Source organism: Palaemon carinicauda, chromosome 8 (assembly GCF_036898095.1).
Source record: "Palaemon carinicauda isolate YSFRI2023 chromosome 8, ASM3689809v2, whole genome shotgun sequence".
In the NCBI taxonomy this organism is placed as follows: domain Eukaryota; kingdom Metazoa; phylum Arthropoda; class Malacostraca; order Decapoda; family Palaemonidae; genus Palaemon; species Palaemon carinicauda.
This window is the reverse complement of record NC_090732.1, coordinates 759,746-785,075: the sequence shown is the minus strand read 5'-3', so window position 1 is coordinate 785,075 and position 25,330 is coordinate 759,746. Positions and strand designations below refer to the sequence as shown.

The following is a 25,330-nucleotide window of genomic DNA, read 5'->3' as shown; positions in this document are numbered from 1 at the left end:
TCGGGGTAAGGTGAAGGATGGTCTGGAGAGACGAGGATTGGTGGAAGAAGATGCCATTGATAGAAAGTACTGAAGAAAATGCATCAGCCAACAGTCCTCTTAATATAGGGATAATATTGGGGAAGAAGTGTGTGTGTGTGTGTGTGTGTGTGTGTGTGTGTGTGTGTGTAGAGAGAGAGAGATATGGGTAATATGTATATAATATATGCACATGCATCTATATATATATATATATATATATATATATATATATATATATATATATATATATATATATATAGCTAAATAGATATGTGTTAGTGTGTATTTACACTGAATAATTTAGACGAGAAGAGAAAATTTTGCATTATTTGTAATCAAGTTGATTTCTTTTGGCAAACAAGCAGGGTTTCCATATAACCATAACCATTAAAGAAATTTAGTACTTATTTAAGATGGAATTATGTAGATTTATAATACTCAGTTCAGCTAAAGAAACAATTCAGGGAGATTGAATACGGAGGGAATAAGTGGTCAGAAAATACTGTAGAGTTATCTAGTTTAACTTCCAAAGTCACTGATGTCACTGCAGATGCACCTAGATGATGCTCAACATACATTGAGATAAAAAAATATACTTTAACTTGTATAGATAAACCTATATTGGGGAGTCGATGGCTCATGAAAAAATGTCTGAAGATAATTTTGAGTATTTTAAACCAGTTGATGTAAGTCACTGAATTGGTCTAGATTCTGATGATACTGAAACTGCCATTTTGGTGTAGCATCTTTAGGTATAAGATGATAAATACACTCCTGAGTGTGGATCATTAGAAAAATATGAATATTTTATTCAAAACATCTTGCAAACCAATATCAACAACCTCCAAAAGAACAATGGAACTATGAAAGCCACCTGCTGCCTTGCAGGTTATAATATAGCCAAAACATTAGACCTGTAAAGAATAGACGCTCTTGGAGCCTTCCTTGGAAGCTGCACCCCAGAAGGTCCAGCCACCGCCAAATCTGCAAACCTGATGCTGACAACTACAGAAAATGCATCTTCAAGATGTCCTAGACTGAAATGACCAATGAACTACTGGAGGCTATAAACACATGCACTCACTACTATAATGAGGTGGGCGAACATCTTATAAATATATCCTTTACTGTGAGTAGTGTACGCATACTCTTTTAATTCATGGTGTATTTAGATATACTTCAATAATTCAATACATTATCACAAATAGTTAAAGTTAAATAAAGCATAACTTGTATATTCTTCGTGATTTTTTCAAAATTAGGTCTTATTGTTGTTTCAAACAGAGAGAGAGAGAGAGAGAGAGAGAGAGAGAGAGAGAGAGAGAGAGAGGTGGGGGGGAGAAAAAATTAAATAATTGGCAGACTTTTCTTTGTCAAAATAACAAAGATCCAATAATCTATCACATGTGGAAAAGAACTAATAAGAAAAGGTATTTAGTCCTACATATGACCTAAACTAGTGTCACACTAGAAGTTTAATGGTGTAAAAAGATACACACCAGGTAAGTAAGAATAACCAAAATAAGCTAATTTTCCTCTGTTTTAAAGACTAGCTAAGATATTTAAAATCATCAGCATAACCACACAGGTAAATAAATGTCTTGGCAGAACCTCATTTGATCTCTCGTTATGTCAACGGGTGACCTACGTCTATTTCGACAGGTTTAAAAGTATGATCTTGAATTGATTGTTCTTTTCAGTGATAAGTTTTCGAATTGACAGAAGTTTTGAGTTATTCAAAGTTGATTTCCAATGTCATTTTCGTATGTCAAAAGATCATTCGACAATTAGGTCATATCGGGAATAAAACTTCTAGGATACTGTGTAGCATTGAGCCTCACGATGGAAATGGCATGACTTTAAGAATTAACTGCATACCTAGTACAGTACTAAGAGCAGGATGGTAGCCTACTGTCTGGGAAGATCTGAATTTTGCGTAAAGGAAGGTCAGAATTAGGAAAAATCTTATGCACCATGCATAATGAACTAATTGAACGAGAGAGAGAGAGAGAGAGAGAGAGAGAGAGAGAGAGAGAGTACGTCAACTTGAAAAGTATTTGTAATTTGCATTTAGTCTTACGTTAAATTGACTTAGGTGAGACATGGCATGGTTCTTACAACGTTGAACCTGGAATACCAAATCCAATCATTTCTTCTACAAGTTCCATTTTTTGTTCTATCGTGATATAATGAGCTAAAACCTATGTTCATAATAAATTGGATAACCATTGCATTGAGGCTATGTTTTCTCTCTTTAGAAACTTTTATGAACTTTTCACGTGAGATTCAAGCAATTCGTAAATTTCATTTTTTATAACATTTGCATTTTTTGTATAAAGACGTTTTGTTTAACTTTCGATCGGTAATTGAAGTTAGTATGGCTGTCATAAACAGTGGAGTAGCTGGTGCTTTCAGTAATTGTATTGTTTTATATCCATCGTCTAAGACATTTTCTTCTCATAATATATAGTATGTAACTTTGTAAGTATGTTCACATTAATGCCGGTAATGTAATTTCTCTGCATCGTACCTAACTTGTCGTTTATGTGAATGTGAACGAAAGTAAGCTATGAAATCATAATGTTTTTGATGAAATTTTCGTGAGAATGGGCACGTAGGGCATACGTGACCAATATCCAGGGGTTTAGCTAAACATGTTGGGGGGCCAGGAAGGCCTAGTTAGTGAAGATTCAACCCCCCCCCCCCACACACACACCCGTTGATGCGTTAGTGGTAATTTTAAAAGTATAATTACATATTTTTATTTTCTGACTCATGGACATGGAGGCCTTTTTATCAATAATTCCTTATGAATAACAGCTGTGGCACACCATTCCAACAAAAGTATAGGCCTCTCTCTCTCTCTCTCTCTCTCTCTCTCTCTCTCTCTCATCTTGTATTTGGATGTCAGTACCTTTTTCTTTCTTGAGTAAAGATTCAGTTTTGCAGTGCAGTCTTTCACACCAGCTACATTCTCTCTCTCTCTCTCTCTCTCTCTCTCTCTCTCACGAGTTCTTAGAAATTTCTCTCCACGCAATACTCTCTCTCTCTCTCTCTCTCTCTCTCTCTCTCTCTCTCTCTCTCCAAAATAGTCCTATTTAAATGAAAATACGGATCGAAGCGGGATCTGTAGGCAGTTTCAATTAAGGTCTTGATGTCAAATTTGCTGAAAAAACTTTATATTGAATCGTCCTTTTTTTTCTTTTTAGAAGTATCACCATTTTTTTTATTTGAGACTTTTTTTTACATTAGATAAATATTCCAACTAAGTTAGGGAAGGATTATTTGATTCTGTTATTGATTAATAAAATTATTCTCTCTCTCCCTCTCTCTCTCTCTCTCTCTCTCTCTCTCTCTCTCTCTCTTACGATAATCTAGTCATATAATGTATTTAGTTTTCCATATAACTGAATTAATTCAGGAATATCAATTAAAACTATCTAAATTCGTTTCTTCCTTGTAACTTGTTCCGTGGTAAAAACTACTGGTAGGATAATTACTCCGAATGAGGTACCTGTGCTTTTGGCCAGCCAATTAGGAGCCGCCATTTTCGTCTTTGTTAAAACTAAAAGAATGTGGAGTTTCTGATTGGCTGTTAACCACCGGACAGAACTTGAAGTTTTACATCGATATTCCCTTCATCAGTTTGGTCTGTGATCTCAGTGGGAGTGCATTTCCATCGGCTGTTTTGACGGTTACTGCAACGGTAAGATTTCTTTTTTTTTTTTTCTCTCCAAGAAATGTTTGAGTGAATAGTTACGTGAATCGTAACTCAATTTGTTTTTTTAAAGCACTTGAATGGTTTGGTTTCTTCTAAGAAAAGAAATCGGTTCATATTAAATACAGGGGAAAACTTCACTTTATTATAGACTACCAAACTATTTGTTGAAAAAGCTACAAAATGTCATGAACAGAGCTGCCAGATTGATCAAAGGTTTACCTCGCCGAGAAAGAACACCAGCGCTGATTGATTTACATTGGCTGCCAATTAAGGCAAGAATTATTTATAAGATATGTCTTATGACTTAAGCTCTACATTTTGAAAGACCAAAATACATGAGCAATTTACTGAGTGCCTTTCACCTTGACACTTCTATGATCTAGAGACATAGTGTAGATCGTCATAGATTGATTGAACCAAGATGCAATTCAGATATTGGTTTTAGAGCTTTTGCAACGTGTGCACCAAGGCTGTACAATAAGCTGCCTGAAAATATCAAGAACAGTGAAAATTTGCAGATTTTTAAAAAGTTGAAAACCCACGTATTCACTGAATGCTACGATTTGAATGACAAGTGCATTAAACAAGATTATAGATGTTAACTCAACGTGTACGAGGGAGGCCCTGCGGAGCTCTGCGTCAACAGCGGAGGGGGGCCTTGGAGACTTCTCACAAGTAAACAAGTAAATCAAATGTTAGATCGTTCAGCGGTGTCTGTAGTAAAGCGAAGTACGAAGTTTTGATAAATTTTAGCCTTAATTGGTTTATCGGAATGTGAACGACACTGGCAACTACATTAAAGCTTTAAGCTTGGCACGATTAGATTGCGGTGATATGGTCGGACTCAAAAATGCTCCTGCAATTCAAATGTTAACATCTGTTTTTTCAATGATTGCCCATTTTCCCCCTTGCTGTGTATTTCTGTTCATATCCAATCATTCTATAAAAGTAATGAGGACAGAAGATTGTATATCTATTGCTTATGAAAGGGCATAACTTTACGGTAGGTACACTGTTTTAAGATTTGATAAAATGTAGATTCACAAAATGGTAAATACAATATTTCCAGAAGTTACTAGTGTTTAGCGTAATTTCTTTACGGAAAATCTGTTTTGCTTTCTTTGCATATCCCCAATATGGGGTATGTCACTTTGAGAAACTTTGTAGTAAAAAAAATGCAGTTCTCTCAAGTATTTGTTTATTTAACATAAAACACGATATGCAGCGTGATTATGCAAAATACATACGAACGTATACGTTAAACTGATTTTGTTGCTCCTGTATAGAGTAGGGTTCCCCTACGCGATAGGACCAAGAAAGCAGTCTTTAAAGTAACATACATGGCTTTACTGCAATAACCTTTATCCACAACGGCTATCCGTAACGTACACTTGGCCTCAGTTGTCATGTCCTAGCAGGGTCTAGCTTTAGGGGGAATGTGAGGGCTCCCTTACAACCCGCCCCTCTTACTCTAAAATTGTTTGGGTTCCATTATTAAGGGAAGTCATCAAATCATTTAACAGCGTTCCTGCGATAAGTTGCTTTAAAGAAATTAATTGGATTACTGTGAGTAATTTTCTATAAATGGTAGCTCGTAGCCTACAGTATATCAAAGAATAAAATTGTATAGTAATTATATGGTTAGTGAAATACTCCTGTAATGTATGAAACTGTAAATTTTCCGTTTTAACTTTTTAGAATGAGATTAGTCTTGTCCTTGACGCCCAAATATAACAACCTTTAACAAATTAGTGAAAAGGATGCTTTCCGGTCTATCCTAAAGGGTTGTTGAGTTTTAACTGGAGGAGGGGTATATTCTTAATTTTCCAGGAGGAGGCTGTACAATGTGCAGTGTTTTAGTGTAGGTTAGACTTGCAACGCTTCCTTGAGAAATATCCCGTCAATAATTACTGCGTTTACACTTCAAATCATTGAAGTGGTAGAAGTAAAGCCTGTTGGATTATTCGTGACTTGAACTTCTTACTTCCGGTAGTGGATATTCTCTGGTGTCGTACATTATTCATCCAAATTGCCCCATCTTTAATTCATTATCCTCGATTTTTCTTGAGTTTGCTGAGTGTGTTAATTTTGCACGGCTAATCTCGACATCAGAGACGACTCTTACCAAAAGGTGAAAATGATTAGCGAATGAAATTTCACATCTGATCTAGAATTGTCTTCAGTATTGAATGAAATTAACATTTGAAAATACTGATAATTGCACAATTAAGGATATTTAATTGTTTGTTAATTACGGTAGCCTCAGTACGTGTGGCCTAAAAATAAATTTATCTGGATTTCTAGATGCTAATGTTGTCATTGTTGGTGTGGCTATCCTAGAATATTTATTCTTTAAAGTTTGTGTAACAACTTTTGGACACACGAGAGAATATTCCCACGTAAGGAGTAAAGTTTGGTCTTGGGTCTCTCTGCCGAGTAATAGTGGAATGAGCAAATTCTCTTGTTTGTGAGGATTGGAAGTTTACATACTCTCTCCTCATGATGAGCATTACCTCGAAAAATTGTAGGAAACCACAGTAAGCATTTTTCTTATAGACGTATTGGCCCGTGACATTTTTTGCCTCTTCGCTATGTTTTTCTTTGCTAGTAAGTCGTAATCTAGATCTTTGCCCACATTGAAGAATCTGTAATGTTTACCGTTACTTGAAAGTGCCTGTGGTCACTGTGATCCTGTTATTTAGCCTACCTCCCAGTTGTTACCTCCGCCAACTAAGTTGAAGGGAGGCTATGGTTTACCCCGTTTGTGTGTAACAGCTTTTTGGCCACGATTTTATCCGTAGAGTAATGAACTTGCAGGGATTAACTTGTATAAGAAGCTGAAAATTAATAAATTTTTGAAGGTAAAAGTAAAAGGTTAAGGTCACGGTCAAGCAAATTTTCCAATTCACATAATAAGCCATACGGTTCGACATCGTTGTCTAAGACTTCAAACTTTGTTCACCTTTTGAGTGTATGGAAATCCACGCCAATTGATATATGATAAGGTCAAAGATCAAGGTCGAGCAAAAGGTGTAAGGAATAAGCTGCAGCGTCGGAGCTCTGCATTCTACCTAGTGCCCCTTTAGATATCATTGCCATATGTGATTTGAATTATATTGAAAAAACATATTGAGAACCTTGTATTGAAAGATATTTGTAGTTTGTTTTAAAAAGTCTTAGTAGCTTTTGATGCTCTAATTACTACAATCTTATACAGAAACCATCTGATTCAGATTGCTTGTTAGTGACCAGATAATTGCATTTTATTTTAGTGCTCGTTGATCCTGTTAACCGTAAGGCCCACATTTACCAACTTGAATGGACGGGAGCTGGTGCCAAATTTCTTATTCAACTTTTAACTATTAGATTGCATAAGTGTTTGATAGGTACAGGTGGCCACAGGAATGTGAGTATTCGTTAAGGTACCTTTCTTAACCATAAATCAAGTGGGTTGGTTTTGAAAACAGGCTTATTGCTTACACAGATATGACTGCATTAATCTTACCTTTGGGGTGTAGACTTTACTTGCTAAATTCCCTGAAAGATGTATAGCTCAACTAAATTGCAAGAGAGCAATTAATTTGGAAGTTGAACCATAAGTTCTGAATAATCACCAACATGTATAGGGCATTAGTTCTTCTCTGCTCCGTTTCGTTGACAGTAGATTGCTTGCAGTGTTCACAGCATAAACAAAATTGAAAAACTTTTCATATCAATAGCAGTGGTAACGACAGTTAAGATAAGCTACAGAAGAAATAAGGAAATTTGAAATAGCAAATCTTAAGCTTGATCTCCCAATGAAAGAATTGGAGGTTGATATAATCCTTATTTTAGTCTTGCAAGGGGTCATCAGCTCAGGGCACTAATGGGATACATTAACGCTTCTGACCTCTGGCCATTTCGATAGGTCCTCAGTCTGTATCAATGTTGATTAGAAGTAGAATGGAGTGTATCGTAGTTAAACCTGCCTGCCAATCTGTTTGATGAGGATAAGAAATTCTCTCAAGCTCGATAGTTTCTAGTAGTGTGGAACCTCGCCATCCTTGTGAGCTAGGGATGGCGGTTGGGGGAACTTTTGTCGACCTGCCGAGTCATCAACAGCCATTGCCTGAGCCTCCCTGATCTTAGCTTGGAGAGAGGGCTTGTGGGCTGATCATAATCCTGTCACTTGCCTCTGACAATGATGAGTGACCTTTAAACTTTTCAAGGTGTTAAACCAGAAGGTGGGTAGAGTTGTTTGAGCAGTGGCTGTAGTAACATTTGAAACGCTTAAAGGATTACAAAGGCTGTATTTGTTTTAAAGTTAGATCTTATGAACTAAGGACTAGGGCTATTAAGAAACACTCGTGTGGAGAGGCATAGATAGAACTTTGAAATTGTATTGAAAAAGTTTCCATGTATCAATGTAAGATCCTTACTAAACTTAAAAGGAAAAAGGCGGAGGGTGTTGCTGAATAAATTTTGCTTTTAGATTGGCATTGGTATGTTAGTTAATTGAACATTAATTTCAATGTTTAATTCAGATTTGTAAAATTGAATGTTAATTTTCTTTTACAGTCTGTAGCCTTACTTGGCTATCGTCTATGGAGATTTTAAAGAAACCTGTTGGTTTTGAAATGGAGGAAACGGGCTGGCCGTGAGGAAACGGGCTGGCCGTGAGGAAACGGGCTGGCCGTGAGGAAACGGGCTGGCCGTGAGGAAACGGGCTGGCCGTGAGGAAACGGGCTGGCCGTGAGGAAACGGGCTGGCCGTGAGGAAACGGGCTGGCCGTGAGGAAACGGGCTGGCCGTGAGGAAACGGGCTGGCCGTGAGGTGGCGGAAACGGGCTGGCCGTGAGGTGGCGGAAACGGGCTGGCCGTGAGGAAACGGGCTGGCCGTGAGGAAACGGGCTGGCCGTGAGGAAACGGGCTGGCCGTGAGGTGGCGGAAACGGGCTGGCCGTGAGGTGGCGGAAACGGGCTGGCCGTGAGGAAACGGGCTGGCCGTGAGGAAACGGGCTGGCCGTGAGGAAACGGGCTGGCCGTGAGGTGGCGGAAACGGGCTGGCCGTGAGGTGGCGGAAACGGGCTGGCCGTGAGGTGGCGGAAACGGGCTGGCCGTGAAATGGCGGAAACGGGCTGGCTGTGAAATGGAGTTAACCTGCTGGTGTTAAAAGGTTGTATGCTCTGTAGTTTTAGTAATTATCATCTTTATATCGGTTTCAAATCAAATTTCAAACGTAAATGACAAGGTTAATTTTTGTTTAAACCTATTTGTAAAACTTGTTGAATATAAAATGTATTAGATACCGTCATCCTTGGTTATTTAAAGAATTTTTCAAACTTCAAAATATTTAGAATATTCCTTAGGTTATTTCAAGTACTTTTAACCCCTTCAAAAGATCTTGGAATATTCTTAATTGTCCAAAGCCATGGACAAGAAATTGACCGAAAGAAAGAGAAATTAAGATAGAGGTGCTTATTCATTTTATACAAGATTATTGGCATGGTTGTCAATGAATGATGAAAGTTTACTAGTTATTAAAAATTGAAGGATACTCAAGGTAGAAAATGTCTTGATTGAATCTATAGTGGTTGGAGGAGTAAGCAGCTGAATTTTTTCTTTTTTTTTGGGGGGGGGGGGGGGAGGGGAGGAGGCGACATTGATTGTTCTTTAGACGGGTTAAGGTTTGGTTCGCTGATGGATGATGGATTAAGGCTTGCTTGTTGGGTTAGTGTGGATTATTGGATTACTGTTTGGATTGCTGATTGTTTAGAGAATAAATTATCGATGGCTGTTTGAATTATTGATGGCTTTGAATTTCTGATAGCTGCTTGAATTATTGATGGCTGTTTGAATTATTGATGGCTGTTTGAATTATTGGTGGCTGTTTGAATTATTGGTGGATTGGATTGAATTTTTGATGGATTAAGGATTCGAATTTTTGAATTAACGTTTGGATTATCTTTGAATTAAAGTTTGAACTATTCTTGGATTAAAGTTTGGATTATTGATGGATTAACGTTGAATTGTTGTTGAATTGTTATAGTATGGCTTAACAGATTAAGGTTTTGTTTGACAGAATAAGATTTGATTATCAACAGTATAAGGTTTAGTTTTGACAGGATAAGGTTTAGTTTTGACAGGATAAGGCTTAGTTTAACAGTATAAGGTTTAGTTTTGACAGGATAAGGTTTAGTTTTGACAGGATAAGGTTTAGTTTTGACAGGATAAGGTTTAGTTTTGACAGGATAAGGTTTAGTTTTGACAGGATAAGGTTTAGTTTTGACAGGATAAGATTTAGTTTTGACAGGATAAGATTTAGTTTAACAGGATAAGATTTAGTTTAACAGGATAAGGTTTAGTTTAACAGGATAAGGTTTAGTTTAACAGGGTAAGGTTTAGTTTAACAGGGTAAGGTTTAGTTTAACAGGGTAAGGTTTAGTTTAACAGGGTAAGGTTTAGTTTTGACGGGATGAGGTTTAGTTTTGACGGTATGAGGTTTAGTTTAACAGGGTAAGGTTTAGTTTAACAGGGTAAGGTTTAGTTTAACAGGGTAAGGTTTAGTTTAACAGGATAAGGTTTAGTTTTGACAGGATAAGGTTTAGTTTTGACAGTATAAGGTTTAGTTTTGACAGTATAAGGTTTAGTTTGACAGGATAAGATTTAGTTTTGACAGGATAAGATTTAGTTTTGACAGGATAAGATTTAGTTTAACAGGATAAGGTTTAGTTTAACAGGATAAGGTTTAGTTTAACAGGATAAGGTTTAGTTTAACAGGATAAGGTTTAGTTTAACAGGGTAAGGTTTAGTTTGACAGGGTAAGGTTTAGTTTGACAGGATAAGGTTTAGTTTGACAGGATAAGGTTTATTTTAACAGGGTAAGGTTTAGTTTAACAGGGTAAGGTTTATTTTAACAGGGTAAGGTTTATTTTAACAGGATAAGGTTTAGTTTAACGGGATAAGGTTTAGTTTAACGGGGTAAGGTTTAGTTTAACAGGATAAGGTTTAGTTTAACAGGATAAGGTTTAGTTCAACAAGGTAAGGTTTAGTTTAACAGGATGAGGTCTATTCTAACAGGGTAAGGTTTAGTTTTGACAGGATAAGGTTTAGTTTTGACAGGATAAGGTTTAGTTTTGACAGGATAAGGTTTAGTTTAACAGGGTAAGGTTTAGTTTAACAGGGTAAGGTTTAGTTTTGACAGGATAAGGTTTAGTTTTGACAGGATAAGGTTTAGTTTAACAGGATAAGGCTTAACAGGATAAGGTTTAGTTTAACGGGGTAAGGTTTAGTTTAACAGGATAAGGTTTAGTTTAACAGGATAAGGTTTAGTTTAACAGGATAAGGTTTAGTTCAACAAGGTAAGGTTTAGTTTAACAGGATGAGGTCTATTCTAACAGGGTAAGGTTTAGTTTTGACAGGATAAGGTTTAGTTTTGACAGGATAAGGTTTAGTTTTGACAGGATAAGGTTTAGTTTAACAGGGTAAGGTTTAGTTTTGACAGGATAAGGTTTAGTTTTGACAGGATAAGGTTTAGTTTAACAGGATAAGGCTTAACAGGATAAGGTTTAGTTTAACAGGATAAGGTTTAGTTTGACAGGATAAGGTTTAGTTTTGACGGGATGAGGTTTAGTTTTGACGGGATGAGGTTTAGTTTAACAGGGTAAGGTTTAGTTTAACAGGGAAAGGTTTAGTTTAACAGGGAAAGGTTTAGTTTTGACAGGATGGGGTTTAGTTTAACAGGGTAAGGTTTATTTTAAAAGGGTAAGGTTTATTTTAAAAGGGTAAGGTTTAGTTTTGACAGGATAAGGTTTAGTTTTGACAGGATAAGGTTTAGTTTAACAGGATAAGGTTTAGTTTTGACAGGGTAATAAGGTTTAGTTTAACAGGGTAAGGTTTAGTTTAACAGGGTAAGGTTTAGTTTTAACAGGATAAGGTTTAGTTTTAACAGGATAAGGTTTAGTTTTACCAGGATAAGGTTTAGTGTTAACAGGATAAGGTTTAGTGTTAACAGGTTTAACAGGGTAAGGTTTAGTTTAACAGGTTTAACAGGGTAAGGTTTAGTTTAACAGGGTAAGGTTTAGTTTAACAGGGTAAGGTTTAGTTTAACAGGATAAAGTTTAGTATGTCTACAGAATTAAGGATTGGTTTGTCAACGGACTAAAATTTAGACAATTAGGTTTTAGTTTGTAGGCAGATTAGGGGTTTAAGATTAGGGACTAGTTTATTGACGGAATAAGGTTTAATTTTGTGCTGGAATAAGATTTAATTTTACATCTTTAGTTTGTCAAAAGAATAAAGTTTAGATGGTTGACGGAATAAGGTATTTTTCTTGGATTTTTTTACTGAAGGTTTAGTGTTCAAGGGATTAAATTTAGGTTGTCGACTCAGTAAAGTGCTTGTCGACAGAAAAGTGCTTGTCAACAGAGTAAGGCTGTGTATAGACTATTAGGTTTTAATTTGTAGATAGATTAGGTGTGACAGAATAAGGTTTGGCTTCTTAGAGTAAGGTTTTTTTTCGACTAAGATTTAGCTGGTTATCGGAATAAGGTGGAATAGTTTAGTTTTTTTTTTTCTGCTGAAAAAGCTTTAGCCTATCAAGGGACCAATTTTTTTTTTCAGTTATATGAAGTCAGTTTGTTGACAGTAAGTCATAGCTTTTCAGAATAAGGTATCGTTTGTTAATGGAATATTTTTTTTGTCAATAGTGTTTGTATACATATTAGGGTATAGTTTGTAGTCCTATTAAGGTTTAGTTTTGGTAACTGAATGCTGTTCATATGCGGACGGAATAATGTATAGTATGTTGACTAAATTAACTGTAGTTTGTTGACTGAATTGTTAATTTGTCAATGTAATAAGGTTTAGTTTGTCAACAGTTTAGTTTGTCAACGGAATTTATACCTTGTTGATGGGATAAGGGTATTTTCTAAACATTATTTTTGTTGACAGAAATAGTATTCAAGTTGTCGACAAAGATTAGTTTTCGAAGGTATGTAGTTTGTTGATATAAGGTATATCTTTTTTTTCGTTAGAATAAGGTGGTTTGACAGAAATTCAGTTGACAGAATAAGGTTTAGTTTGTGGACAAATTGAGGAATAGTTTGTGGACAAATTGAGGAATAGTTTGTGGACAAATTGAGGAATAGTTTGTGGACAAATTGAGGAATAGTTTGTGGACAAATTGAGGAATAGTTTGTGGACAAATTGAGGAATAGTTTGTGGACAAATTGAGGAATAGTTTGTGGACAAATTGAGGAATAGTTTATGGACAAATTGAGGACTAGTTTGTGGACAAATTGAGGAATAGTTTGTAGACAGATTAAGGTTCTGTGGACAGATTAAGGTTATACTTCGACAGATTAAAGTTAATTTCTAAAAAATGAAGGTTATACTTCTACAGATTAAGGTTCCATGTCGACAGATCTTTTTTTTTTTTTTTTTGACAGAAATGAGTATAATTGAACATTATTGGTACGTTATTGAAATAATTAGTTAAAATATTTGTAGCTCTATTAATCTATTTACATTAAAATATCTCATTAACTTGTGTGATATCATACAGGATTATAAGCGAGCCATATTAATCTAACTAGCTCATCTTTTTTTTTTTTTTTTTTTTTTTTTTTATAAATTAGTTCCTATAATTTTGCTGGTTTTTTTTTTTCGGAATAAGGTTTCTGTTAAGATTTTGTAGGCAAATTAAGGGTTAGTTTGTAGACAAATGGATAGTTTGTGGACAGATAAAGGGTTAGCGTGTAGATTGAATTAATTCATACAGAATACTGGTTAGTGTTTGAACAGATTTTCTGGTCAATGAAGGTAGAACAATTTAGTCGAACAGTATTTCAGAGTATAATTTCATACTGTGATTATTTTAAGACTACTATACTTTTTCTTAAATTTATTAAAATGTATCGCAAGTGAAGTAAACTTTCCTTAATCGGATGTAGATATATGAATTGGACATTATAATCAAGTGACTATTCTTTTTAAGAGGAAAGATCATGTCAAAATATTTATACTGCTGAAAAGGTTTTAGTTCGCTACGTAATCTGGTTCCCAATTTTACCATCCAGCTTTAAAGTTAAAGTATGTGCCAATTTTACTTATGAGGAATTGAGGATTGATCTTTTTTTATTTTGATATTTTGTAAAATTTCATGAGATTGAGTTTTATTTTTGAACTAATATTTAAGTCGTTTAGACCTGGGATATTCATTAGCAACATCATTAAGGAAGGTTCAGTAATTTCTGTGTAAAAATTACATTCTCATTCCATTGCTTGTGTATCTTTCTTGTTTACTTGTTTTGGGTTTAAATCCAACCCTCCACTGAAGTCGAGTGAACTACTTCTCGGGCGGGTTCATATTAATAATCTAACTAAACATTTTCATTATAACTTATACAATTCTTTGATTGTAGCATCTTCCAAATCATATGATCTTGTGAAAAGTAATGTCTTTAGTTTCTTCTTAAATTCAATTCCTCCCTTTAGGAGGTTAGGTCCTTCATTTCAGTTGGCAGTTTATTATCTCTATAAGTTCCTCGCACAGAAGGTGGTCAAGGTCTCTTGGATGAGGAATGCTGGATTAAGTCCATATGGCAACATTATGTTCAGACACAAAATTACCTGAATTAAGGAATCATGATTTTAGATAAGTCGGGATAATCTTTAAGCTAAAAATAGGTTAGTAAACAAGGATGATAGGAGTCACTAGATTGTTGAATTACGGTATGCTAATCATTAGATTGATGCAGGCTAAGTTAGTTTATCGATCGAATTGTACTATAAAAAGTCATTTTTTTTTAGCGAGGCAGATTTGCACCGACACGCAGGGGTGCCCTTTTAGCTCGGAAAAGTTTCCTGATCGCTGATTGGTTGAAAAAGATAATTCCAACCAATCAGCGATCAGGAAACTTTTCCGAGGTAAAAGGGCACCGCTGCGGGTCGGTGCAAATGCGCCTCATTAAAAGAAATTGACCATAGTTAATAGATTAGTGTAGGCTAAATTAGTCTTGAATTAATACATGATTACATATAGGGTTAGGATTGAGTTATCTGATGCAGTAAGGTGGGATATGCTAGTTCCTGTAACAAAATCGGTGTAGAATAGGTTTAGGTGGTAGTTTTTGTTTGTGGGTTACTGGAATACCAATATCTCTAGGGAAAAGAGAATTAAAGGTGAGGTGATGCCTCATTTGATATTTAGGAGTCATGATTTCCCTGAGATGTTAAGGGAATTGGTCAGAGTTTTTTTTTTTTTTTTGTGGTATCAAGTCTTACAGGCCACGTGCCATTCTACTTATTTTATTATAAGAAATTAGTGAAATTGACAGACTATTTCGAATTCGAGAATTCGAGAGAGAGAGAGAGAGAGAGAGAGAGAGAGAGAGAGAGAGAGAGAGAGAGAGAGAGAGAGAGAGAGAGAGTGGGTTAGAGTAATATTAAACCAATAAACAATTAAATGGAGAATGAATTAAACGAGAGAGAGAGAGAGAGAGAGAGAGAGAGAGAGAGAGAGAGAGAGAGAGAGTAGGTTAATGGTAAACCAATGAATGGTTGAATGACGAATTATAAAAAGAGAGAGAGAGAGAGAGAGAGAGAGAGAGAGAGAGAGAGAGAGAGAGAGAGAGAAGAGAGAAAGAGAGAGAAAGAGAGAAGAGAGAAGAGGAGAAAGAGAGAAAGAGAGGGTTGATTAGAGTAATATTAAACCAATAAACAATTAAATGGAGAATGAATTAAACGAGAGAGAGAGAGAGAGAGAGAGAGAGAGAGAGAGAGAGAGAGAGAGAGAGAGAGAGAGAGAGAGAGAGAGAGAGAGAAAATGAGTTTTCAGGAAACATGAATTTGTACATATTTTCTTTTGAACTATCTTCTAATTTCTTAGATTAATCCTCTATTCTATTCCCAGGGTTGAAATAATTCTACCATCGAAGAAAATCCTAACTTGAAGATGTGAAGATTCCACTGCAGGAACCACACGGACCATACCGGATGAAGTTTAAAGGAGCCTTTTGGAGTTGCAATTGAAAAACGACCGGCAGATAGCCTCAACTTCTTCGAAACAGATGCCAGAAGAGTTGCCGTGCAGAAAATTAGAATTGACAGTAACTTGTTTTGAAATTGCAAGAGTAATTTAAAACTTGATAGTCATTGAGAAGTTCTCAGAATTAGTCATTTAAATCGCTGGGTAGTCATTTTAGAGCTGGCAATCTTACAGGCTTCATGTTTTAATTCCTGTGAAATTTACTCTTAACTTTTTTTCGTATTAGTTTTCAATTGTCATTTTCATTAAACTCTGAGTTAATTAACACTTAAGAGCTTGATTTTGGTTATGTCTAGAAAACCTTAACATTAAAGCAGGGTTATCAGGTTCGGAGGGGTGTTTTGGCCATGTCTCCTGTACGTCAGTCGTTTATAATTAAAGTAATTTACTATAGAGAAGTATAAACATCTGCAAGATTAAGTTCTGGCCAAGTAACATTAAATGGCGAAGTTATTTTATAGTAAAAGTAACAAGATTATCAGAAGTCTCTATAGTTTCCTGTTGGGGTTCTCAACCCACTTGTTTTGAAAGCTCTAAGCTGTTAAGTTTAGGGGCAGCATTTTCGTTGATAGATTCAAACCCTTATAAATTTACTCATTTGAACTTTCAAAATTATTCATTTAAACTTTTAAATAATGGTTCATTGAAACTACTTCCAAGTAATTAATTCCTACCTCTACAAAATTATTTATTCAAACCTTTACAAAATGATTCATTCAGACTTATAACAAAACAATGTTCGAAGTGGCATGTTAAGCAAATACCTATAAATCGCTTCCAAAAATGAAAACAGGATTAGTTTTAAGTACTTTTAATTTAATTAAGCCTTATAGACTGCCAGTTACTACTATTAGTTTTATTAAAGGGGTGTAAAGGTTTTTACTAAAATTTACAAATTTACATATAAATTCTATATAAATGCTACTGGTATTTGAGAATTTCTCTTGTATTTTTCATGGTTACGTAAGGAAATTGACGCTCTGTTTGATAAGCAAGCCTATATTTTTTGAAATTGCACTTTAATACTAAGTCGCTAATACCCGATCTGTGTCTGAGAGTAGAAGCAATTGTCAGTTTCCTTAAGACCTTATTTAGTCCATTTTTTTTACTTAAGAACAAGTTGCTTGTACGTTTGACTGTCATTACATTTATAATACTCTGCTGATGTGATCAGTGTCTCATTTAGACGTTAACTATTTGTTGCTATACCATTGCATCTATTCTGCTATACCTTTAATTTTATTAATCTATTTTTTCATCTTTTCTGCTGTTACATTGCATCTATTATGCTATACTTTTGCCTCTGTTCTCCTATGCCATTATTTTTACTAACATTTTTTCATCTATTCTGCTATACCATTGCATCTATTTTGGCATCTATTAAGCTATGCCGTTGCATCTATTCTACTATGCCATTGCTTCTATTCTCCTGTACTATTGCATCTGTTCTCCTATACTATTGCATCTATTCAGCTATACTATTGCATCTATTCTGTTATACTTTTGCATCTTCTCCTTTTTATCTAATTTTAGCATTTGTTGAAATATTTAAAGTTTCATCTTCAAACCCTTTTTGATACACACTATCTTGTTTTAAATAATTCTCCATAAATAGTTTTTTTAGATGCTTTTAGAAGCAAATTTTGCTTGCGTTAGTAATCATAAGAGATAAATCTTGTAATAATTTTGTATCTCCATTTATCACACCTGTTAGTATTTCAAAATTTTTTATCGTATTTCGGTAGTGTAGTAAAATAATTGCTAAAATCACAATGAAATCTTCCAACTTAGTATAACTTATATTAAAATACTGAACGATGATTTCATGAAATCAGAAATAACACAAATGCACACTTAAGTTATGTTGAATGCTACTTTGTAAAATACGTAATTGCACTTAAAGAAAAAAAAAGTTAGAGTATCCGACGACAACAAAGGTTGCAAAATATTTGCCACTAGTACTTAAAGATGCTATATTTCTCTCTCTCTCTCTCTCTCTCTCTCTCTCTCTCTCTCTCTCTCTCTCTCTCTCTCTCTCTCTCTCTCGAATTGGTTTTATAGTACCATCTGTAATTGTCTCTAAAACTTAATTCAATAAAATCCAATGTTCAAATTTTTTTTGAGTAATTAACCCATTTGTTTAAAGTTTCTTACAAGCTTTTTAGGGCTTAAATGTGGTATAATGACTGACGTAATTGTCATAATCTTTTAAATTTATAAAATGAAGTTCTCTGATGCAGTCTCACGTATAAACCTTGTTTTAAGTAACCAAATTACTTGAATCATATGACAGTTCTAGACAAGCAGCGGTCACATTGATTTCAAAGTTTGATTGACAAAAACTGCTTTGTGGATGACAATCTTGTTTATATTTTGTTGATTGGTGTCAACACTGAGTGCCTTGCTTTGTTACGTCTTGCCTCATGTTTAACTGATAGCTTAGCATAGATTGTCAGCTATATTTTCACGTTGATTTGTAGTTTTGAATTAGTCTTAGTCCTGGTAAGAAATACTTGGGAAATGGCATTAAAGTACTTGGGAGGTGGACTTCTTAATGAAGGGTCTTAAGAAAGGAACAATTTTATGAATTTACAAATTAGGTTTAATTATTTACTTAGTTTTTCAACTTAAAAAAAAAAGGGAATATGCTATCAAAATGGAAGTTTGTAAACTAAGTTATTTTATAGGGAAGTAGATTCTTGGTTCCAAAGGCACCTTACTAAGTTATATTCTAAAGTTTCTATGTAATAGTTTAGCATAAGATATTCGAGGACTGTTTTTGTAGGAATTGCTAAGAAATAATTGCAGTCTGGAAAATTAAGTTTTTGGGAAGCCATAACTGAAGAGATTCTTGAATGTAGGATCCTTAGGGGAAGTGTTTTTAAGGAAGGCGATTTTAAGGGATAAGTCTCATGTAAAGGAATCGTATAGGGAATGCTTTTACGGGGTCTTGTGGAGAATCTGATGGGAAATGCTTTAATGGGACTCCTAGGAAAGCATCTTAAGGAAAATGCTTTTAGGGAGAGTCTTTGTGAAAGTAATTAGAAGGGCAATGATCTTAGGAAAGTGAGATCTGAAGTGTAGTGCTTTTATGGGAAGTCTCAGGGAAAGTATAATCTTGAGGGAAATATTGGAGATTTGGAAAGTGTAACTTTTAGGGAAAATATTAAGAGCCAAAGTGTAATCTGAAGGGTTACGCTTCTAGGTAAAGCCTTAGGCAATGTAATCTCAAGGAAAAGGTTAAGGGAACATTAGGAATGAATTGATTGAAGAATAAGAAATGGGATAATTGATATTTTCTGAAAGTAAAATTGTTGGCGATAGAAAGAGAAAAAAAATATTTAGTAAGTATTAGGCCTTAGATATGATATATTCAGTCTTAAACAGGCTCTGTAGGAGATTAAAAAGTAATATTTGGACACCAATCTGTATATTTGAAGTTTAAAGAAATCAACAGTATAAATACAAAGAATCCACATTTGCAGTCTTGTCATTCTAAAGGTGTGTTTGGTTAAGTTTATCAGTCAAAACCTAAATATCCTTGTAAAGTTAATTCTGACAAGTCAAATAAAGAATGAATAGTATAATAGACCAGATATAATTTTTTGCTTAATATATACTGAAAAGCATAATTTCAATTATTTTTGGGTTGCTAATTAAGTTTTCTGGATCATTAATTTAGTCTTTGAAGAGTTTGTCCTTAGCATAATGGTGATCAAATTTTCCTTTTTATGGTTAAAGAAAATCAATCTTAAATCGTTAAGGATATTTAGGTCTTGTGAACTTGGATTACTAAAAATAATAATGTCCAACTATGTACTTATTGTAATACAGTTTAGAGTTGGTAAACTTAAGGGACATTTAATACTTAAATTTTCGAATATGAATGTTGGGAAATTAATCGGTAAGCGTTTATTGTATGGATACTGTGGTCCCATAGATAATGTTCAGATTTAGTGTTTTATACAGTTGTTGTCATAGCAAGTTGGATGGTAGCTGTATCAGTATAGTACATATAACAAATATAGAATATAAGAATATACTAACTTGTAAAAAAAAAAAAAAAAAAAGTTAAAATTGTCAAAACACTGTGGAGAAAATAAAGGAAAAAATAAAATTTACGGTTTTTATTATCGTGGTATTTTGTAGGTCTACATAAATACAAAATATAAAAAAATGAAAAAAAATAAGAAAAATAATTTATAAAAAATAAATTTTAGAACATGGAGTATTCTCCTTAGTCAAGGTTCATGTGACCGAGTATTCTCCCTGAGCGCCCCCCTCCCCCCTCTAGCACCAGCAAATGCCTGTGTCCTCTCCACTGAGGGCCAAAGAGTCCATGAAATGCACCTTGCTTTCAACCCTATAGAACCACCTGTTCATTTAGGCTTATTCCCGTTCTCTCTATATACAGAGATCGGTCACTCTACCACTGGTGGAATGAGGAGCAGTTAGCCTACTAGTAAAAAAATTAGGTATATTGGTACTTGGTCAAAAATTGGGTTTTAAATGTTGGACAACTCAGCCAATTTACTTTCAAGTCGTATCAGTGATTTGTCTTGCTTTTTTCATGATAAACAAGTTGCTTATAAGAGACTATATCCAAGAAATACTTCAATAAGAATTCTATACTTTTGAATATACTGGTCAAACTTTAGTTGTATCTAGTGACTTTTCAAATAAACTATATATAGCCTACAGAACCTGACTAGGGTAAAAACAAAGTAAATTTGACGTAATTATCTTTTATTGTAGAAGATTGAATGCCATACATGAGACAGGTTTCAGTAAGTACAATTTTGCAATTGAAATATGAATGCACATGAAAACAAGGACAAAAAAAGGGACATAAAAAGAGGCCCATTCTCTAAAAACTTCAACGTACACTATCATAAAATCATAGAAAACGGGAATCTTCCTTCTTCGATAGTCCAAAAGAATAACGAAGGATAATAGTCCCGTTTTCTATGATATTCTGAATGATGGTGGTACGTCAAAGTTTAACAGATGAGGCCAAATGTCATGCCAGTTTAAAGTAAGTATTGCGTTCACTTAAATATAATAAAGTTTGAGAAAAGAGAAGGAAAAGGAAAGCCCACCAAGGCCATCCCCTTTCCCACCCGGTAACAGGAGACTGGATTCTCTTTTTTTTTCTTTTTTCTTTTTTTGAACAGCAAAGTTACCGGGCCCTTGAATGCTTTCCTTTTCCTTCTCTTTTGAAATACTTTATTATAAATCTTACAAACAACAATGCAATGATCATGATATAAAGACATCAAGAATAGTATGAAAATCATTTGAAGTTGATACAACATTTAAATTGTGTAGACTAAATTCAAGATTAATAAGGCTACGATTATATGATATTGAGATGTGAAAATCAAGGAAGGCAAATTTGAACAAATTTTACAGTTAAATGGGAGGAAGATATTAAAATTTATAATTAAGAAACAAACAAAATACTCAAGAGAAAGGGACTAGAGTCATCCGAGTCTTATCGTCTATTTCAGCACGATCGTTTGCACCAGACACCTGAAGCTCTCTCAAAAGCAGCCAAGACTGATTGATTGATTGATTTGAAGCTTTATGGCATCCTAAAAGCAGCCAAGATTGATTGATTGATTGACCCCAAGGCCCTTTAGAGAACACAAGGTCCCTTAAATACTCCTAAAAGACCTTGTAGGATCCCACAGTCTGTCTAATTGTTCTCTGTCTCGGGCCACCTGCCGTCCACAACCGAGTCGGGTAAAAGAGAAGAGACGTGCAAGTCTACTGCCCTGACTCCCCTGACCACTTCCCCCAGCGGACAGCCAGGTCGGACCGAAGTACACATTCAACTTGACACGTGGACGGCCAAAGTCACTTTCGTCGTGTAATAAAAGATCTCGAATAAGCACCGGGTTTAAGAACAACGTTGGGAGGCGAACTAAACATTCATCACTAAAGCTAGAGAGAGTTTTTCTCTAATACTAATTAACAACTAACTTACTTAGTTCCTATTACTCAGACTAATTGATCTACACTGTGCAGAAACTTGTGTTACAAAAGTACGTACTTTTCTGTTTAAAATTTGATAACAAAGGGATTTAATGAACTTATTGAAAATGGATGCTCTTTTTGGACATTCATTAGTTAACCCTGACAACTACTTTAAAAGAAAATGAAGATGTGGTGTGTTTGTGTATGTTGAGAGAGAGAGAGAGAGAGAGAGAGAGAGAGAGAGAGAGAGAGAGAGACATAAGGTATACGCATTAATATCAGTAACACGAACTTGTTAAAGCTAAAGAATTCTATCGAAAAGTATAAACCGATAATGACTCTCTCTTACAATAATCCCAACAGTTCACCCTGAGGACACCGCCATTGTAACTCTAATATGAAATGAGATTAACATTGAAAATAAACGCATGACCAAAATCTCTTACTTTCTCGAAAGTTAATATTTTATGAATCGTAATTAAAAGTTGAAAAAGGACGATCTTGAATAACAAAGGATTACTGAATTTCTTATTTAATAAGAAGGATTTATTACCGATATAATTAAAATTCAATTCATGATTTATCAAAGAAAAAAAACGTTCACATTTATCAGGTATTGTATGAAATTTAGCCTCAGAATAATTTTGAATACAACAGGGCAAAAATGAAATAATCTATATATGAAAATTTAAATAAATCTATACATTTACTAAGTAGAAATGGAAAAATTTACTTACTAATTTCCTTTCATGGACTATAACCTTTTCCGAGTTATAGGTCAGTTTTCCACTTGACGAAAATTAGACAAAATTGATTAAAATTCAGTTGAAAGAATTCTGATAAAATTATTGTTATTATTTATTATATTGGTAATCTATTTATGAAAATTTTAATCTTTAAAGGCAAGGGGAAGACAGGTTAATGATGATAATAAAAAGGTAAAATAGAATTACCTCCTGAGATGTTGAAAGGCTTTGGATGTAGAAATGAAGAGTAACATCAAAATTGATCATCGAGGCAGAAGCTGATGTTTTCATTTTTAATCTAAGGTGAATTCGAGATGTTGGGAAGCATTGGGTGTGCAAAATGGATTAGTTGCAAATACTGATCGAGGATACGAATGATAAAAGTTTAAATTTGTTAACAACACAGCATTGTAAATTAGAATTTAAAAATAAATAAACTTTATATGAATATTGTTCGTGGTCAAGGTAAAATAATTTCATTGCATTGGTGTCGATTGTCTTAAGATTATAAAATATTTTTAATCAGAAACAAAATGAGCATCGTTAAATGAAAATATATTTTCCTTCGAGCAATTTGAAATAAATAGTATTACTCGGTGAACTTCGTCTGTAGAGACGTGTTTGTGAATATAAGTGTTTTGTAGTACACAAACTAAACTAGAAAAGATAAAAAGAAAAAGAAAATGGAAAAAAAGGAAAAAAATAGAGCATCCTGACCCCTAAGTATTCACGAATTCTCTCATAGATAATTTACACTCCTCACTTGAAACAAAAGCACAATTCCTTTACTAATCTCGAAGAGACAACTTTACCATCGACCACTCAACCTTAATATTCCATTTGGCAAATCTGGAACTATTTGCGCCATAACTCCAACTCCAAGACAACAATCAACTTTTCCTTATTTCTTTTCCTCACTGGGCTATTTTTCTTAATTCCCATCTTTACTGGATTATTTTCCTTATTGGGCTAGTTTCCTTATTTCCCTTTCTCACTGGGTTATTTTTCTTAATTCCTATCCTCACTGAGCTACTTTCCTTATTTCCCATCCTTACTAGGTTATTTTCGCTATTTCCTTTCCTCACTGGGATAATTTCCCTTTGGAAGCCTTTGGACTTATAGCATCCTGATATCCAACTAGGGTTGTGGTTTAGCTAATAATAATAATAATAATAATAATAATAATAATAATAATAATAATAATAATAATAATAATAATAATAATAATAATAATAGTAATAATAATAATAATAATCACTCTGCTGATGTACAGGAATATCCATTTGATTTTGATTTTTCAACTTAAATCTTAAATAAATTTATGGACTCTGAAACAAGGACCAATTTTGAAAAATGTTGGTACCTGGCAAGACTGACTATCTCAAGAACTCTGAAACTACCTGCTTTCTATCTTGATATAGGCTACCAATAATAATAAAGATAAAATATACAAAGAGAGAGAGAGAGAGAGAGAGAGAGAGAGAGAGAGAGAGAGAGAGAGAGAGAGAGAGAGAGAGAGAGAGAGAGAGAGAGAGAGACTTTTCAAAATCATTTTTTCAAATTATTTCCCACTTAAATGTTAAGTTTATTCATAGGCATAAATCAGGTCTTAACTCTTCTATCACTGCATTAAATATCTAATTGAGCTTTATTCATCAGAGCTTACCAATGATAAGTGTAAGCTTTCCTTTTCCCAGCTTAAATCTGTCCTTCTAAAGTTATAATTTTCCTTAAATAATATTATGCTAACCCATTAGGAATTCTCACTTTCTGTACATCGATCTATAATTCATAAACTTTTGTTAAAGCATATATCAATGCATTAATGTTAATTACTATACTGTTAATTTTCTATTCATGATAACATTTGTGTAACTTTACTTTTGATATGAAAATTCATTGATTACATTTACTTTTCTATCGTGACCAAGCCAGTCGTCGGATTTCATAGACTTATTCAGTTAACAAATCAAATATCAGGTATTTTTTTTCTATTAATTTCTTCATTACATTTCAAATTATGTATTGACTATGGAAGGAGAACACTCCCTTATCCTCTATATGTACAGTTCTCTCTTTGTGCCTTGGTAAGAGATCAAATAAAAAAGGAAATAGGAAGTAAAAGCTGGACAGCAAAATTGAGAAAGGGGCAGGGGTGCCATTCGTACGATAATTATCGTACATGTACGATTATTTTAGGTCCAGTACGATGTACGATACATACCTTAGGTATATACATATGTGTGGTGTGTGTGTTTAATTAAACAATTATACTCAAATATTTTGAAATAAGTCAATCATAAACTCCTTAATAATTATATTGAAACTGTGTACGATAATTTTGGTTGAAAAACGACAATTTTAAGGCTCATATAGGATAATCCAGTGGAAATAATCTGGCAACCCTGGAAAGGGGACTGGAATGGAGGTAATGTAAGAGAAATGAAACTAGGAGATGGGGGAACACTGCAAAGCACCTTCCATAATGTCTATAGTGCATCAAGTGAGGTGAGACTTGGCAACACAACCCATAATGGGAAATTTATTAATGAAGAATTCCAGTGAGATTTTGACTGACTAGATTAGCTGTGCAAAGCTTCAACATATACAGATTATATACTTCCTAACATTACAAAAACTACCTAATATATTCTTTATCAAAACCTGTATTTAATGTAGAGGAAGTATTTATAAGAATAGTTCACGTTCATTTGCCAAGCTCTCCAATGGGTATATTCCTGTACATCAGTATGCCTCTCCAGTACACTTACTATCCCTATACATATAATAAAGCTAAATGAATTGAAGTTAACTAAATATAGGTATCTTAGACGTAA

The 25,330-nt window shown here is 34.3% G+C and overlaps 1 long non-coding RNA gene across 2 annotated transcripts; it reads left to right on the top strand.

Moving 5' to 3' along the window:
• Window positions 1-3,521: 3,521 nt before the first annotated feature.
• On the top strand, window positions 3,522-17,882 carry LOC137645594 (uncharacterized). Of its 2 annotated transcripts, none has more exons than XR_011045306.1 (4): window positions 3,522-3,727; window positions 8,300-8,686; window positions 8,769-8,895; window positions 15,634-17,882. It is a non-coding gene; the product is annotated as an uncharacterized lncRNA (long non-coding RNA). The 2 variants fall into 2 exon arrangements; XR_011045307.1 differs by lacking the exon at window positions 3,522-3,727 and adding an exon at window positions 5,198-5,308.
• The last annotated feature ends 7,448 nt before the right edge of the window (window positions 17,883-25,330 follow it).